The sequence below is a fragment of the Rhinolophus hipposideros genome, assembly GCF_964194185.1.
Source record: "Rhinolophus hipposideros genome assembly, chromosome: 16".
Classification (NCBI taxonomy): Eukaryota; Metazoa; Chordata; class Mammalia; order Chiroptera; family Rhinolophidae; genus Rhinolophus; species Rhinolophus hipposideros.
The window spans coordinates 31533709-31548827 of record NC_138062.1 but is presented as its reverse complement, the minus strand read 5'-3'; positions in this window follow the sequence as shown (position 1 = coordinate 31548827).

The following is a 15119-nucleotide window of genomic DNA, read 5'->3' as shown; positions in this document are numbered from 1 at the left end:
GTAACTCTTTTCTAAGTCAAGATTATATTGCTACTGCCAAGTTCAAGTTAATACTCTTAGGGCAGCAGTTCTCAGGTTTTCTGGTCTCGGGACTCCTTCACACTCTTAAAAATTGAGGACTACAATGAGCTTTTGTTTATGTGGGTAATATTTAACAATGTTTGCTGTATTACAAAGCAACACTGAGAAATGTTCAATGTCTTAATTAATTTAAAACCAATAAACATGTTAACAAGCGTATTTTTATGAAACTATATTTTCAAAACAAACAAAAAAAATAGTGAGAAGAGTGCCACTGTTTTACATTTTGTACATCTCTTTGATGTCTGCCTTAATAGAAACAGCTGGATTCTAACATTTGTTTTTGCACTCAATCTGTTTGTTGCTTTTATTGAAGAAAATCCAGACTCACACAGCAAAGTAGTGGGGAAAAGGAATAGAATTTTAAAAGCTTTTTCAGATAATTCTGGATCCTCATTTTTGATATCCAAAACTCAACACATGGTAGTTTCTTAAAGGTTAGTTGCAATGTAGAATCCGAAGCCATATCAATGAACCTTTCAGACTCTGTTACATTAAAACCGAATGGTCTATCTAATACTTTGAATGGATCTTTTACCCCTGCATGATTTTGCAATTTCATGCATTGGTCTTTTGGAAAATACTCATTCAGTGATTTATGCAGAGCTTCCAAATGTTAACACACTTCCCTACATAGCGTCAAAATCATTCTGATTAATATCACCACTGATCTCATCAGAAAATTCCTAGGTATTGGGAGGCTATCAAGCTCATGGCGGTAGACACAAGTTAATTGGTAACAAATACCATTAGTTGTTTCCTTGAAGTCAGACTCACTTGGTTCATTTTGTTTTAGAAAACGTATTCCAATTATCCAAGAATGAATAACCACAGTTTGTCTGTCATTCTTTGAAGCAAAAATGGTTCTCTATGAAAAAAAAAAAGGGGTCCATTTCAGCTTACAACTCAATCATCATGCACAGGCTTTACCTCGAGACAGCCATCACACTCCAACACAGAACAAGTGCATTCATTCAGCACATGGCATACTAAAAAGGTATGTCCTCAAGGGTCAAGATAGAATAAAATCCATCATTTTTACTGGTCCATAAAGGGCATTCTTAAGTAAGACTGGCAATTTTTTTTCTTTTTTTTTCTTGAAAGCTTATGAAGAATACCATGTGAACCGGTACCGTTTGTTGCCACAGCCTTGGTTTGTGCAAAGGCACCAGTAGTTTTATCTAGTACTGTATTTGCGTCATCAATGCAAACGCAGCACAGGTGTTCCAGAGTACACCATGAAATTCAAAAAGTTATTCTATACTGAAAATGTTGTCCCTACTTGTGTTTGCTGGCAAGCATTCACTAAAAAGATATTCTTTGATGGTTGGTTTGGAGCTGATACCAGAAGAATACAAACAAAATGGTAAATCCAGCCATGACTGTACATTCTTCCATCTGTAAAGCAATAATACATTTCTGTTAAGATACTAACTTAGTTTTCATATCTGCAGCTAAATTTTTAATTTGACAAATTTCTGTATTATTACAAAGTGGTGGCGCTATGATTTCTTTCAACGCTTTTTCATCCGAACAAAGCTTTATTGTGTGTTTCTCCGGCCACTGCAATTTGATAACTTATCCTGTTAGATGTTTCAATAGCTTTTTCATTTCTCGTTAGGGAAGCTGTAATGAATAACTTTTGGCTTCTAAAGAGCTCATCATATCTACATTTAAGCTATTCAATTCATTTTTGTTTAGATAACTCTGAATGGTTGGTTTCAGAATAATGTTATTGGCACCATGTTATTAAAAAAAGTTCTATGACATAGGACACATACAGTAAAGTTCTAACATCTGTAAAACTGAGGAAAGCATTCATATTTTTATGTCTTTAGATTTGCCCATTTCTCTAGAGTAAATCCCTCCCTTCCACAAGTCAAGGAACTTGACATGTTATTTCATTTCTTTTTTTAGCATTTACAGACATGGATGGTGTAGCTTTGAGTAGAAAAATCAAGTGCTCTAACACCCCCTTTTTCAGTCAACAACGTATCCTTAAATATAAAAATTATATAAGTTAACATCCTTTTACTTTAGAACAAAATAGTAAATTTGAGAAAAATTTTATACCATTTAAAAATTCAGTAAACTTTTCAAATCAAAACTACAAAGGACACTTACTTTTTATTGTTTTTTCCTATAGGCACAAGGAAAACTTAGGAATTAGAAAGTAATGCCTTATTAAAAGAAAATGAGGTCACAGATGACAGCAGATATAACTGAAGGTAGCCAGTAAGTGCACAGTAAAAGTGCTAAGAACAAACTGAGTTCATCTCTGAAAATGTACACATGTATACCCTAAGCCTACTACCCTTGCAAGATTCTAGAAACACAAGAATACACAAGCACACCTTTCATAAGCCATCAGAGGAAAAGCTCATCACAAGTTATGTAGCCTCTGGAAAACTCCACTTGTAGAGAAAGAATGAAAAAGGCAAATCGCTTCTTAGTATTATTTTGAAAATAGTTTGACCTCACAGACCCTATGAAAGATCTCAGGGAACCCCAGCATTCCCCAGATCACACTTTTAGAACAATTGTTCAAAAGTAATACTTGCTTTGCTAAGCTAGTTACTAAATTTATATAGGGAAAAAAAACATCAAAGAAGACTCTCAGTCGCTCCTTAACGATCAGATGATAGTCCCTAGTCTCTCTCTCCCAAACACCTTATTAACTTTAACTGCAAAGGGATAAAAAGGAAACAGGTCAATAGACTCTCCTCCAGAAATAATGGAACGCCTCCCCAACCAGGCCTCTGTAAGGTGGTCATTATACAACCTCTCCCATCTCCTGGAATATACCCTTATGTACATGAACCACAGCAGAACTATGAAATAGTAGTGGCATCACCAAGAGGGTGGGGGTGATAGAGATAGACTCAGAGCTCAACTGGTTTTGGTAATTGTTTGGATATGGCAGGGTGATGGTAAAGGAATCAAGAAGGATAATACTGAGGTCTCTAATTTGTGCTGATGCAAGAATGAGCTTCCTGAAGAAATAGGTCAAGTGAGGAGAAATGAGTTTGGTTTGGGATGTGTTGGTTTTCGTGGCCAGGAGACAATATGGCTGCCTCTCTCATAAAGCTGTGACCTCTGATGAGCAATTCCTATTAGTGCCTCATGTGTGTCAGTATTCACCAAACACTGTGTCGACCGGGCAGATAGGAAGGAGAAAACAAGAAATATAAGGGGATTGTCTATACTACAAAAAATAGAATGCACCTGTTCTCAGAAAAAATTACTTATTTTCTTAGGGAAAACTCACTTCAGTTGTGATTGTTCTGAAGATAGATAATTCTGTTTCAGGAATAATAAAAAAAGTTCCAATTTGAAATATTAAAGACCAACAAAATAGGCCTTTTCCCTGAGGATGCACCATCAGTTTCCCTTAATGTTCTTGCTGTCTTGTGATCTTCCCAAATTTCTATCTCTAATCATTCTTAGCCATGGAGATAGTAAATAAGGGTGAATTAAGTTATGTCTCCAGTACATTAAGCATGAAGCCAAAACTATTTAGCTCTTGATGGATGAATGGATCAAGAAAATGTGGTATATACATGCAGTGAAATGTTATTCAGCCTTGAAAAAGGAGATCCTGTCACATGAGACAACATGGAGGAAACTTGAGGACCTTATGCTAAGTAGTAAATAAGCCAGTCACAAAAGGCCAAATATTGTGTGATTCCACTTATATGAGTTATGGGTTATCAAAAGCAGTCAAAAATCAGAGATAGGAAACAGACAGGTAGTTGCCAAGGGGTGGGCGAAAGGGGAAGGGATTAAATTAAAACTAAATTAAATTAGTTTAAATTAGATTTAAAAACTAATTAAATTAGTTTAAAATTAATCGGCATAGTTTGTTATGCAAGATGAAGAAGTTCTAAAGATGTTGTACAACAATATGACTATACTTGCCATTACTGAACTGTACACTTAAAAATGGTTAACATGGTAAATTTTGTTATGTGACTGAAACCACAATTGGAAATAACATTTAAATTAAAAAACAAAAGTCTCTGGCCCCAAGAAACGGTCTGTGCATATACATATTGCTGAGGAGCTAGAAAATTCACCCAATGAAGATCAGTGCTGCCCCAGAGATTTGACAATTCAATTGCCTTCTGAACCCCGGTCTTGTCCAACCTCCCAAGCCCTTGTCCCACTGAACCCCCATCAGTTTTTTCTTCACTTATGAACCTGCTGAAACGTATTGTTCTACTGCCTTTATCTTTTCTCCCAGTCAGAGCAGTCTCCAGGAATGGTCAGCTGCTCCAAACCTTAATTCCTTGCCCCTCAAGGAAGAGCTTCCTGCTCCGTTCACCAAAGCTCAGTCATTGCCTAGTTGGCAACTTCCAGGCCCCTGTGCCCTCTCCCACGTCTAAGGAGAGGCCCACGTTCACGTCCTCTGGGTTCTCTTACCTCGAATTCTGCTTTAAAAACCAATAATTCTTATAAAACACATTTGCAAGGCAGTCTCAGCTTTAAATCTCTGGTTCATTAAATAATAATAATAATAAATGTGTCCTCTTAATTGTAATGACCCAAGGGAAAAATCAGGCACCTCATAACTACTGAGGGTTGACAAGCCCCTGCTTTCCTGAACTCTTATTTCACCTTCACAGTAACCCTGAAGCTGGGATCTTTTCCGCATTTCGCAGAATGAACTGACCTGACTAAGGTCGGGCAGATACTCATTACCAAGAGGAGGGGGCAGGAAACCAGGTTCCTTGAGTCTCTAACCCACCCCCATTCTTCTTCCTCAAGAAAAGGAATGAGATCAGGTACCCAAGAGAGAAAACAAGAAAACACGGCCCTGGTCGCGCAGGGGGCATCTTCCCCACCGCCCGCTGCCCACTCCTGCGCGGCTCCTCGTGCCCCTTCCCCAGGAGGAGAGCACCCACCAGCCTGCGTTTTCAAAGGCCAGGCACCACACTCCCTTGCTGGGTGAGCCTACACATATTACCTTGCCAAACCTTAATTTTCTTCACCCTTAGAAAGGGGACGATGATGGCACCGCCAAACTAGACCGTTGAAAGAATTTAATAAAAATCAATCTATGAAAAGAACTTAGCAAGCTGCCCAAACAATGTAAAGACTCCATCAACGATCTGGTGAAGTCTGGCCTTACTGTGGGGACGCTCAGAACGACAAAGTCCCGGAGCTCGAAGCCTGAGCTGCACAGGGAGGTCTGGCTCTGCGGAGCGGGCGTCCCTGTCCGCCCAAGCACACCTGCCGGGCACAGGGCACCCAAGAAGACGCGGGACGAGCCGCCCACCGGTCTCCGACCTCAGCCTGGCTCCCTGCGGAAAGGGCGCAGGACCCCACTCTGCCCGAGAGACGACTGCATAAACCGGTTTTGGGAGTCCAGCCGCTCCTGTCCCTATTCCCTGGCGGGGGGCGCCCTTCCCAAAAGTGGAAGGGGCAGGGTGTCCTGCCCTGCGGACTCCAGCAGAGCTCCGGACCTCCCCGGGCCCGGCGCTGACCTCCCCGTTCCACAGTGATGGCTGGGGACCCGCGCTCACGCCGGGGAGGACACAGTCTGCGGCGCCGCGCCCGAGGCACCTGGATCCCGGCAGCCGCGCATAGGGTGCCCCGCGACGTCGGCCTCTGCTCCCAAGGAGTGCTCAGCCCTTCAGCACAGCCATCGGGGGGCACCTCCGGCCACCTCCGCACTGACCTTCCGACGCAGCCACCCAGAGATGCGGCGCTGCGGCGCTGGAGCTGGAGCAGCACGTGGCCCCAAGTCAAAGCGCCGCGAGCAGAATCCCCACCCGGGCCCAGCAGCGCGGCGCCTTTATCCCCTCGGCGCCCACACCCGCCCCGCGGCGCGCCAATCCCTCTCCTCGGCCAGGGACGCTCGGGCGTCGGCGCCAGTGCACCTGGGGGTGGGGCTTGGGGCGGAGGAGCGCGCCCGTGGGAAGGGCAGCCTCTCCCCGCGGGGCCCCGGGGCTTCCCGGCCGCGCGCACCCTCACACCCGCCTCTGCCTGCCACTCGCCCCGTGGAGGATTCGAGGCCCGAGAGGGACGCAGCAGAGTCCCGAGCGCAGCGAGCGTCTCCCGGCGGCCGTGCCAGCCTGCCCATCTTCGCGTGGGCACCGTCGGGGTGGGGGCAGCTCTGCAAGGACATCCCCCTGAAGGGAAACCGGCCCCCGTGGAGCCCCAGAGAACCCGCTGGAATTGGCGTTTAGTGGCTCCGCATTGGACAGGGAAGAAAGCGGGACGCGGAAGAGAAAGCTGGAAAGATGGGCTGAGGGAAAAGCCTGGGACTGGAGTCAGGAGATCTGGTATGGAGAGACCTTGAGCAAGTCCCCTCATTTTGGTTTCCCACGTGGGAAACATCGCTATCAAATTAGATGCCCTCCAAAGCCACTGACCAGCCGAGTTCGTATTCCTTGGGACCTTGTTAGAAATGCACATTTGAGGCCCAACCTGAGATTTGTGGGTCACATTCTCTGGGGGCGCGGCCCAGCGAGCTGTGTTGGACAAGACCTCTAGGTGATGCGCTGTGTGCTCAAATACGAGAAGTTTGTACACGGGCAGTGGTTCCCAGGTATCTATGTTGTATTGATATCATCGGGGAGTTTTTGAACCTTCCAATGCCCAGGCTGCACTCAAGACCAAATGAATCAAGATCTGGGTTGAGGATGTGGGGGGTGGGGGTGGGGAGAACGCCAGCCATAAGTATCTTTTTAAAGCTCCTCCAGGGATTCCAATGTGCTGTCAAGGCTGAGAACCACCTATTTTCCCTAGAGAGGCTTGGCATTCAAATGTGGTCCCTGGACAAAGCGTCCCCTGCCCAGATCTACTGAATCATAACCTGCATTTTAACAAGATCTCCAAGTGATTCTCATGCACATTAGGGTTTGCTCTAAGGTTTCCTTAATATTAAGAATCCATGGTTTTGTGACATATGTCTAATTTTATGTTTTAGGGGTTAGGAGGCCCCATTTCTTCCACGTCTTCCCATATGACCTGACCCATTATGATCTCTGATGCACTTGAATTTTGAAATCTTAATTACAGATGCTTAGCCTCTCAAGAGACCTTAGAGATTAGTAAGGCCAGGTATACCCATTTCACAGTAGAAGAGGTGAAGCCCCACCCAGACATGAAGACATTTGGTGAAGGCGCAGGGGACCAGAGTGCTGACCCAGGCACTGGGTCCCTGCCTTTTCTAACATACCACATCATATCATGAGGAATTATATTTGTTTTCCTCAGAGTTTATGGTGGGTTCGGAGATGACACTCAGAGCGTAGCTTCAACCTTTATTCCTGAGGACAGGGCAAGAAGGGTTGACTTCCAAGGGATTGAAAGATGGGTGGTTTCTGGCTACCTAGCATCTGTTTCTTCTCTTCCTTATGTAAATCTTGTGGTATGAAAATCATAAGCCTTCTGCCTACCCTACCTAACAGACAGACACTACCTCCAGACTTGAATCCTGATTGGAATGACAGAGAAGCTGAAGACAGCCGGTGCTGTCCCCACCAGCAGAGGTCTTCTAAGGTGAGTTCTGTCCCCGGCCACTGCCTGTGGGCTTCCTGAGACACAGAGGAACCCAGGACTGCCTTGAGTGCCTGCCCCTTTCCAGGCTGCTTCTTCAGCCTTTCCAACAAGTCTGTGCCTTTCTCAGATCCTTTGTCTTAAGTCAACAAAGTAGGTTTCTGTTTTCCAAACTTCGTGATAACTTCGTGATAATACTAAGACTTTCCCTCCATTTTCAGAGTTGAGATTTTGGCTTTCAGATCACAAACCCAAACAATAAAAAATAAATAAAATAAATACCCTCCAGTCTGCCCATATTGATATAAGTAAATAACTGAATGAATGGATAAACAAATGAGGGAGAAGGAACAACTGTTTCTTACAGAACAATTCCAACTAACAAATATAGAAGGGATGAGGAAAATAGATTTCCCCATAAGAACACCACAGCAAAATTGCTGTAGGCAAAATCCCCAGATAGATGCTAAAATTAGTGGGTAAAAGCTTAAAGAAGAAGCAGAATATTTGCATAGTCTCAAGATATCTCTCCCAAAATAGATATTTATTAATATTATAACAAAGGGAAAAATAGTAACTTTATGGTGAAGAAAACTGGCAGTCACCCCTTTAACCAACAGACTAAAGTTAACATCATCAGCAATAAGACATATTGACATGATGTACCCCATGATTTTCTGCAGTGGGAAGAGCATATCATCTCTGTCATATCTTTCCCAACAAGGTATAACCTCAATCTAATCATGAGAAAACATCAGATAACACAAATAGAAGAACATTCCTCAATATGACTAACCAGTGCTCTTCACAAATGTCAAAATCAGGAAAGACAGGAACTGTCGTACATTAAAGAAGAGAGTGTGTTACTTGCCAAAGTCAGCTTCAGCTCCTACGAATGAGCAATGTAGACCCTATGAATCAGCTCTGTAGACTCATTCCTATGAGTCTTTTATGGAGTCAGTCCATCTCTATTTGGTCTTCCTTTTTTGTCTAAATGTAATGTGGGATCCTAGACTGGATCCTGGAAAAGAAAAAGAACATTAGTGGAAAAACGGGTGAATCCCAAATAAAGTTTGTAGTTTAGTTAGTAGTATTATCCCAAAGTTATTTCCTTAGTTTTGAGAATCATACTATAGTGACATAAGATGTTAATGTTAGGAGAAGCTGGGTGAGGATATAAAGGAACTCTGTACTATGTTTTGCTACTCTGTAGGTCTAAAATGATCTTAAAAGGGAAAGTTTACAAGTATTTTTAAAGGAAACAAAAGGCATGCAGTAAAATATGTCACAATAAAAATCTTAACAAAATATAAAAATGTAAAATTTCACTTGGGGAAAAAGACTTTGTAGACATAATGACCACAAAAGAAGATTCACCATGGGAGGAACTATATTTGTTTAAATCTGAAATGAGAACAAAAAATGACCCAAGGAATGAATCAAATCTTTGTTGTAAAATTTAATGAGAAGTAATCAGTTCCAAATAAAAGTCAGTAAAGTAAAACTCAAAAGTGTTACCAGAGGTTGGGCCTGATGCCCAGGCTTGGCTCTCACACCAGGGGGTAAACCCAGCAGAGTCCAGGCTAAATTTCCACACCTGTGGTGAACCCGGGCCTCCTGGAGGAAAACTGGCAATCCAAGTGGCTACGTTGCTGGGGGTGGACCCTCCTCAGCGCAATGTCCAGGTTCTTGGCGTCTCGAGCAAAGAATTGAATGAGACACAGAGGTAAAGTGGTGAAGGAGAAGCTTATTAGAAGATAGTATACTCCAAAGAGATAGGAGCCGGCCCGAGCACAAAGAAAAGTGGCTCAAGGGCCATTATTAGAAGAGAAAGTACATTATGAAGGTATAGCAGTGGATCTTAGCAAAAGTTGGGCTCAAAAGGCTCAAAGGGTGCTGACTGGTGAGGATTTGGAATTTTTATCCATTTTTTCTCTAGGATGGGCTATTCCTCTCTGGGCTTGGGACCACTTGATTGACAACTGTGATTGACAATAGGCTATTATCTTTTTAGAGTGTGCATGTTCCTTCCCAGAATTCAGTCTCTTATAATGATACTAATGAACTTCCGGGCATATGTATGACGTTATAATGAGGCCCAGGTAAAATAAAGGTCATTGTGGCCTTGACTACACAGATGCAAGTGACTGGTCTAATCTAGTTGGGTATTTTGTACCCATTTGTTTCCTCATAGGGGTAGATAATTACAATGAAAAAGGGAAGTTTTGGGTGGAGAGGGGAGGTCTTTTGGGTGGTTGCATTCTGTGGGTTGTGTTGGATATGCAGGAATGCAGAGACCCAATGCCTGTCTGACTGCCGGCCTTGTTTCCCCTTGAAAGACGTGATCCCCATAAAATCTATGAAAAGTTGAGAGAGAGGAAGTCTTTTCTTCTGTATTGGCTTCCTGCTGGGCAGGGACATACAGCTGTCCCTACCTATCGGGGATTCACGGAACTCTTGCCTTATCTGATCTTGGATGAGAGGAAGGGATCTTTGAAATCCGCCTGGAAGACTGTACTGGCTTCTTTGGTTGGGACTAGTAATCTTGCTGGGGTATCATCTGTATCCCCAAGGCCCCTGAATGAGGAAAAATAGATTTTAGTTAATAACTTTAAAAGTGTTGGTTTACAACACAAAACAAAGAGAACTACAGACCAATATCTCTGATGAATACAGATGAAAAAAACCTAAACAAAATTCTAGCAAATCGAATGCAACAATGCATTAAAAAGATTATTCATCACGACCAAGTGGGGTTCATCCCAGGGGCACAAGGATGGTTCAACATACGCAAATCCATCAATGTGATACATCAAATAAACAAAATAAAGGACAAAAATCATATGATTATATCAATTGATGCAGAAAAAGCATTTGATAAGATACAACATCCATTTATGATTAAAACACTTAATAAAATAGGTATAGAAGGAAAATACCTTAACATAATAAAGGCCATCTATGACAAACCTGCAGCTAATCTCATAATTAATGGTGAAAAACTGAAGCCCTTTGCTCTACGTTCAGAAACACAACAGCGCTGTCCCCTATCACCTCTGCTTTTCAACATAGTGTTGGAAGTCCTTGCCAGAGCAATCAGAAAAGAGAAAGAAATAAAAGGCACCCAAATTGGGAATGAAGAAGTTAAATTGTCACTCTTTGCAGATGACATGATGCTATATATAGAAAACCCTAAAGACTCCACCAAAAAGCTATTAGAAACAATCAACAAATACAGTAAAGTTGCCAGCTACAAAATCAACGTACAAAAGTCCATTGCATTCCTATATACTAACAATGAAATCTCAGAAAAAGAAAAAAAAATTCCTTTTGCAATTGTAGCAAAAAGAATGAAATACCTAGGAATAAACTTAACCAAGGATGTGAAAGACGTATATGCTGAAAACTACAAGACATTTTTAAAAGAAATTGAAGAAGACATAAAGAAATGGAAAGACATTCCGTGCTCATGGATTGGAAGAATCAACATAGTTAAAATGGCCATATTACCCAAAGCCATATACAGATGTAATGCAATTCCCATCAAAATCCCAATGGCATTTTTTAAAGAAATAGAACAAAAAGTCATCAGATTTGTTTGGAACCACAAAAGACCCCAAATAGCCAAAGCAATCTTAAGAAAAAAGAACAATGCTGGAGGTATCACACTCCCTGACTTTAGCTTGTACTACAGGGCAACAATAATCAAAACAGCATGGTATTGGCAGAAAAATGGACACATAGACCAATGGAATAGAATTGAGAACCCAGAAATAAAACCACATAAATATGGACAGATAATTTTTGACAAAGAAGCAAAAAACATGCAATGGAGAAAAGACAACCTCTTCAATAAATGGTGCTGGGAGAATTGGAAAGCCACGTGCAAAAGAAGGAAACTGGACTGCTATCTGTCACCATGTACCAAAATTAATTCAAAATGGATCAAAGACTTAAGCTTAAGACCTGAAACAATAAACTGCATTGAAGAAAACATAGGTAATAAACTTATGGACCTTGGGTTCAAAGAGCGTTTTATGAATTTGACTCCAAAGGCAAGGGAAGTAAAAGCTAAAATAAATGAATGGAACTGTATCAAACCTAAAAGCTTCTGCACAGCAAAAGAAACCATCAACAAAAAAAGAGGCAACCAACTGAAATGGGAGAAGATTTTTACAAACAGTGCCTTTGATAAGTGACTAATATCCAAGATATACAAGGAATTCATGCAACTCAACAACAAAAAAACGAACAACCCAATTGAAAAATGGACAGAGGACCTGAAGAGACATTTCTCCAAAGAGGACATACAAATGGCAAATAGACATATGAAAAAATGCTCAACATCACTAATCATCAGAGAAATGCAAATAAAAACCACAATGAGATATCACCTCACCTCAGTCAGAATGGCTATCATCAACAAGACAAATAATAACAAGTGTTGGAGAGGCTGTGGAGAAAAAGGAACCCTCATACACTGTTGGTAGGAATGCAGACTGGTGTAGCCGCTATGGAAGGCAGTGTGGAGGTTCCTCAAAAAATTATGAATAGAATTACCATAGGACCCAGCAATCCCTTTCCTGGGTATCTACCCCAAAAATCTGAAAACATTTATCCATAAAGACACATGTGCTCCAATGTTCATTGCAGCTTTATTTACGGTGGCCAAGACATGGAAACAACCAAAACGTCCTTCAACAGATGAATGGATAAAGAAGTTGTGGTATATATACACAATGGAATACTGTTCGGTGGTAAGAAAAGATGATATAGGAATATTTGTGACAACATGGATGGATCTTGAGAGTATAATACTAAGCAAAATAAGTCAGACAGAAAAAGCAGAGAACCATATGATTTCAATGATATGTGGTATATAAACCAAAAACAACAAAAGAACAAGACAAACAAATGAGAAACAAAAACTCATAGACACAGACAATAGTTTAGTGGTTACCAGAGGGTAAGAGGGGATGGGAGTGGTAGATGAGGGTAAAGGGGATCAAATATATGGTGATAGAAAGAGAACTGACTCTGGGTGGTGAACACACAGTGGGATTTATAGATGATGTCATACAGAATTGTGCACCTGAAATCTATGTAACTTTACTAACAATTGTCACCCGATAAACTTTAATTGAGAAAAAATGAAAAGTAAAAAAAGGACCAGAAAAAGTGTTGGCTTAAAGAACAGAGCTTAGGGCCGGCCCAGTGGCTCAGGCGGTTAGAGCTCCGTGCTCCTAACTGTGAAGGCTGCCAGTTCGATTCCCACATGGGCCAGTGGGCTCTCAACCACAAGGTTGCTGGTTCAACTCCTCGATTCCCGCAAGGGATGGTGGGCTCCGCCCCCTGCAACTAAGATTGAACACAGCACCTTGAGCTGAGCTGCCGCTGAGCTCCCGGATGGCTCAGTTGGTTGGAGGGCATCCTCTCAAACACAAGGTTGGCAGTTCAACTCCCACAAGGGATGGTGGGCTGTGCCCCCTGCAACTAGAAATGGCAACTGGACCTGGAGCTGAGCTGCACCCTCCACAACTAAGATTGAAGGAACAACAACTTGAAAAGGCCTGGAAGTACACACTGTTCCCTAATAAAGTCCTGTTCCCCTTCCCCAATAATAATAATAAAAAGAACAGAGCTCAAAGCTAGTATTGATGCGGGTGGCTGGCTATGTGATGGAAAATCCGTCAGCTCTATGGAGCCTGTCGCCATTCAACCTGTCATTCATGTGGCAGTAATTGTCCAGGAACTGAGCCCAGAATGGGTTGGAAAGAACATTAGGCTGCAGTGATTGCAATCAACAAGTATAAATCACAAATTTCAGGATAATTATCTAAAGCAGGGGGTAAAAGGACTTCTTATGATTCAGGCTAAAAACAATCTGTTGCCTAAGATTAAGAAACTGATTTAAAAAAATAATTAAGAAGCAGGGGCTGGGGTAGGAGCTAAGAAACTGGGAAAAAGGAAACTTAAGTAAAAGGAAACTTAAAATCTCTACAGGAAAGAAAACTTACAGTTTTTCAGTGTGTGTGTGTGGGGGGGGGGCTACTCGCTTGGCCCATATCAAAAGGACGGAAAGTAAATTTTATAGAAAACTGGTCACAGGCTTATATAGACTTAATGAAAACATATTTTTCTCTCTATGTAATTCGGAAATATGAAAACGTTTCCAAATAGAGTATGTCCACAGGTAGTGTTTTGTTTAAGATATCCATATGTGTAGTTAAGGAAGAATGAACAACACATGCAAATTTCATGCTTTCATTTCAGGATCCCACAATGATTTAATCTAAAATATGAAGGGAGAGGCTTGTTTCTGTGTAAAGTTGAATAAGATTGCTCGGATAGGGACTTGTGCCCAGAAGGAATAATGGAACTGAGACACAGGGAACAAGAGAGTACAGTGGTACCTCAGTTTTCGAACGTCTCCATTGACCAACATTTCGGTTTATGGATGCCGTAAATTTTATGGATCTATGGTATCATTAGATAGTAAAATTCATGCTAAATTTGCAGTTTTAGGGGTTGATGTTAAAGGTCTGGAACGGATGAATCCATTTTGCATTACTTTCTATGGGGAAACCGTACCTTGGTTTTTGAACGTTTCAGAACTTGAACGGTCTTCCAGAACGGATTACGTTTGAAAACTGAGGTACTACTGTAAATGACATCACCAGGCTACAACTTCTGTTCTAGTTACTGGAAAGAGCACCAGGGCTCCGCTTCCAGTTGCAGAAGCATTTGGTCAAGAACTACACTGTCCCATGGCCACTACCCACGTGTGGCTACGAGCACTTGCTATGTGGTTAGTCGGACTTGAGATGTGCTGTAAGTGTAAAGGACACAGCAGATTTCAAAGATATAATATGAAAAAAGTAATGTGAAATATCTCATTAATTTTATACTGTTTACGGGTTAATTGGCTATTTTGAATATGTTGGGTTAAATAAAATGTATTATAATTAATGTAATCTGCTTTACTCTTTTGATTGTGGTTAATAGAAAATTTGAAATTACCCATGTGGCTCCTATCTGTCACTCACGTTCTATTTCCATAGCACAGCGCTGGCTTAGGACGTTCCCAGAAGAGGCTCCATAGGCTATAGGCAAACTCTCCCACTCCCTTTTGTGAATGGATTCCTTGCATCCTTGAAGTTTCCCACATTCCAGCAGAAGAGATGTGTGGATGAAAAAGGGGTTCTATGGAAAGTAATCTCAGGCGATCTGATCATAAATTCCTAACTGGGCAGGTGTGGGGACAGAGTCCCAGAGAGCAGTTTCCAGGCTCTCAGCCTCACGTGGAAAGGTGCTGGCTCAGTTATTAGATGGCCATCAGCTGTAATCAGATGGCTATCCGCTGTGGCTGAGTGGCCATCAGCTGTTACCAGTTAGCCATTGGCCACTAATATAACTGCTGTGGCTAGGCTTGTGGGGTTGGTTGGTTGGCAGCAAAGCAGAAGGCGGATTGCAGCTAGCAAGTGGGGTTGGTTGGCAGAAAAGCGGACGGCAGATTGTACATCCTGTGGAGC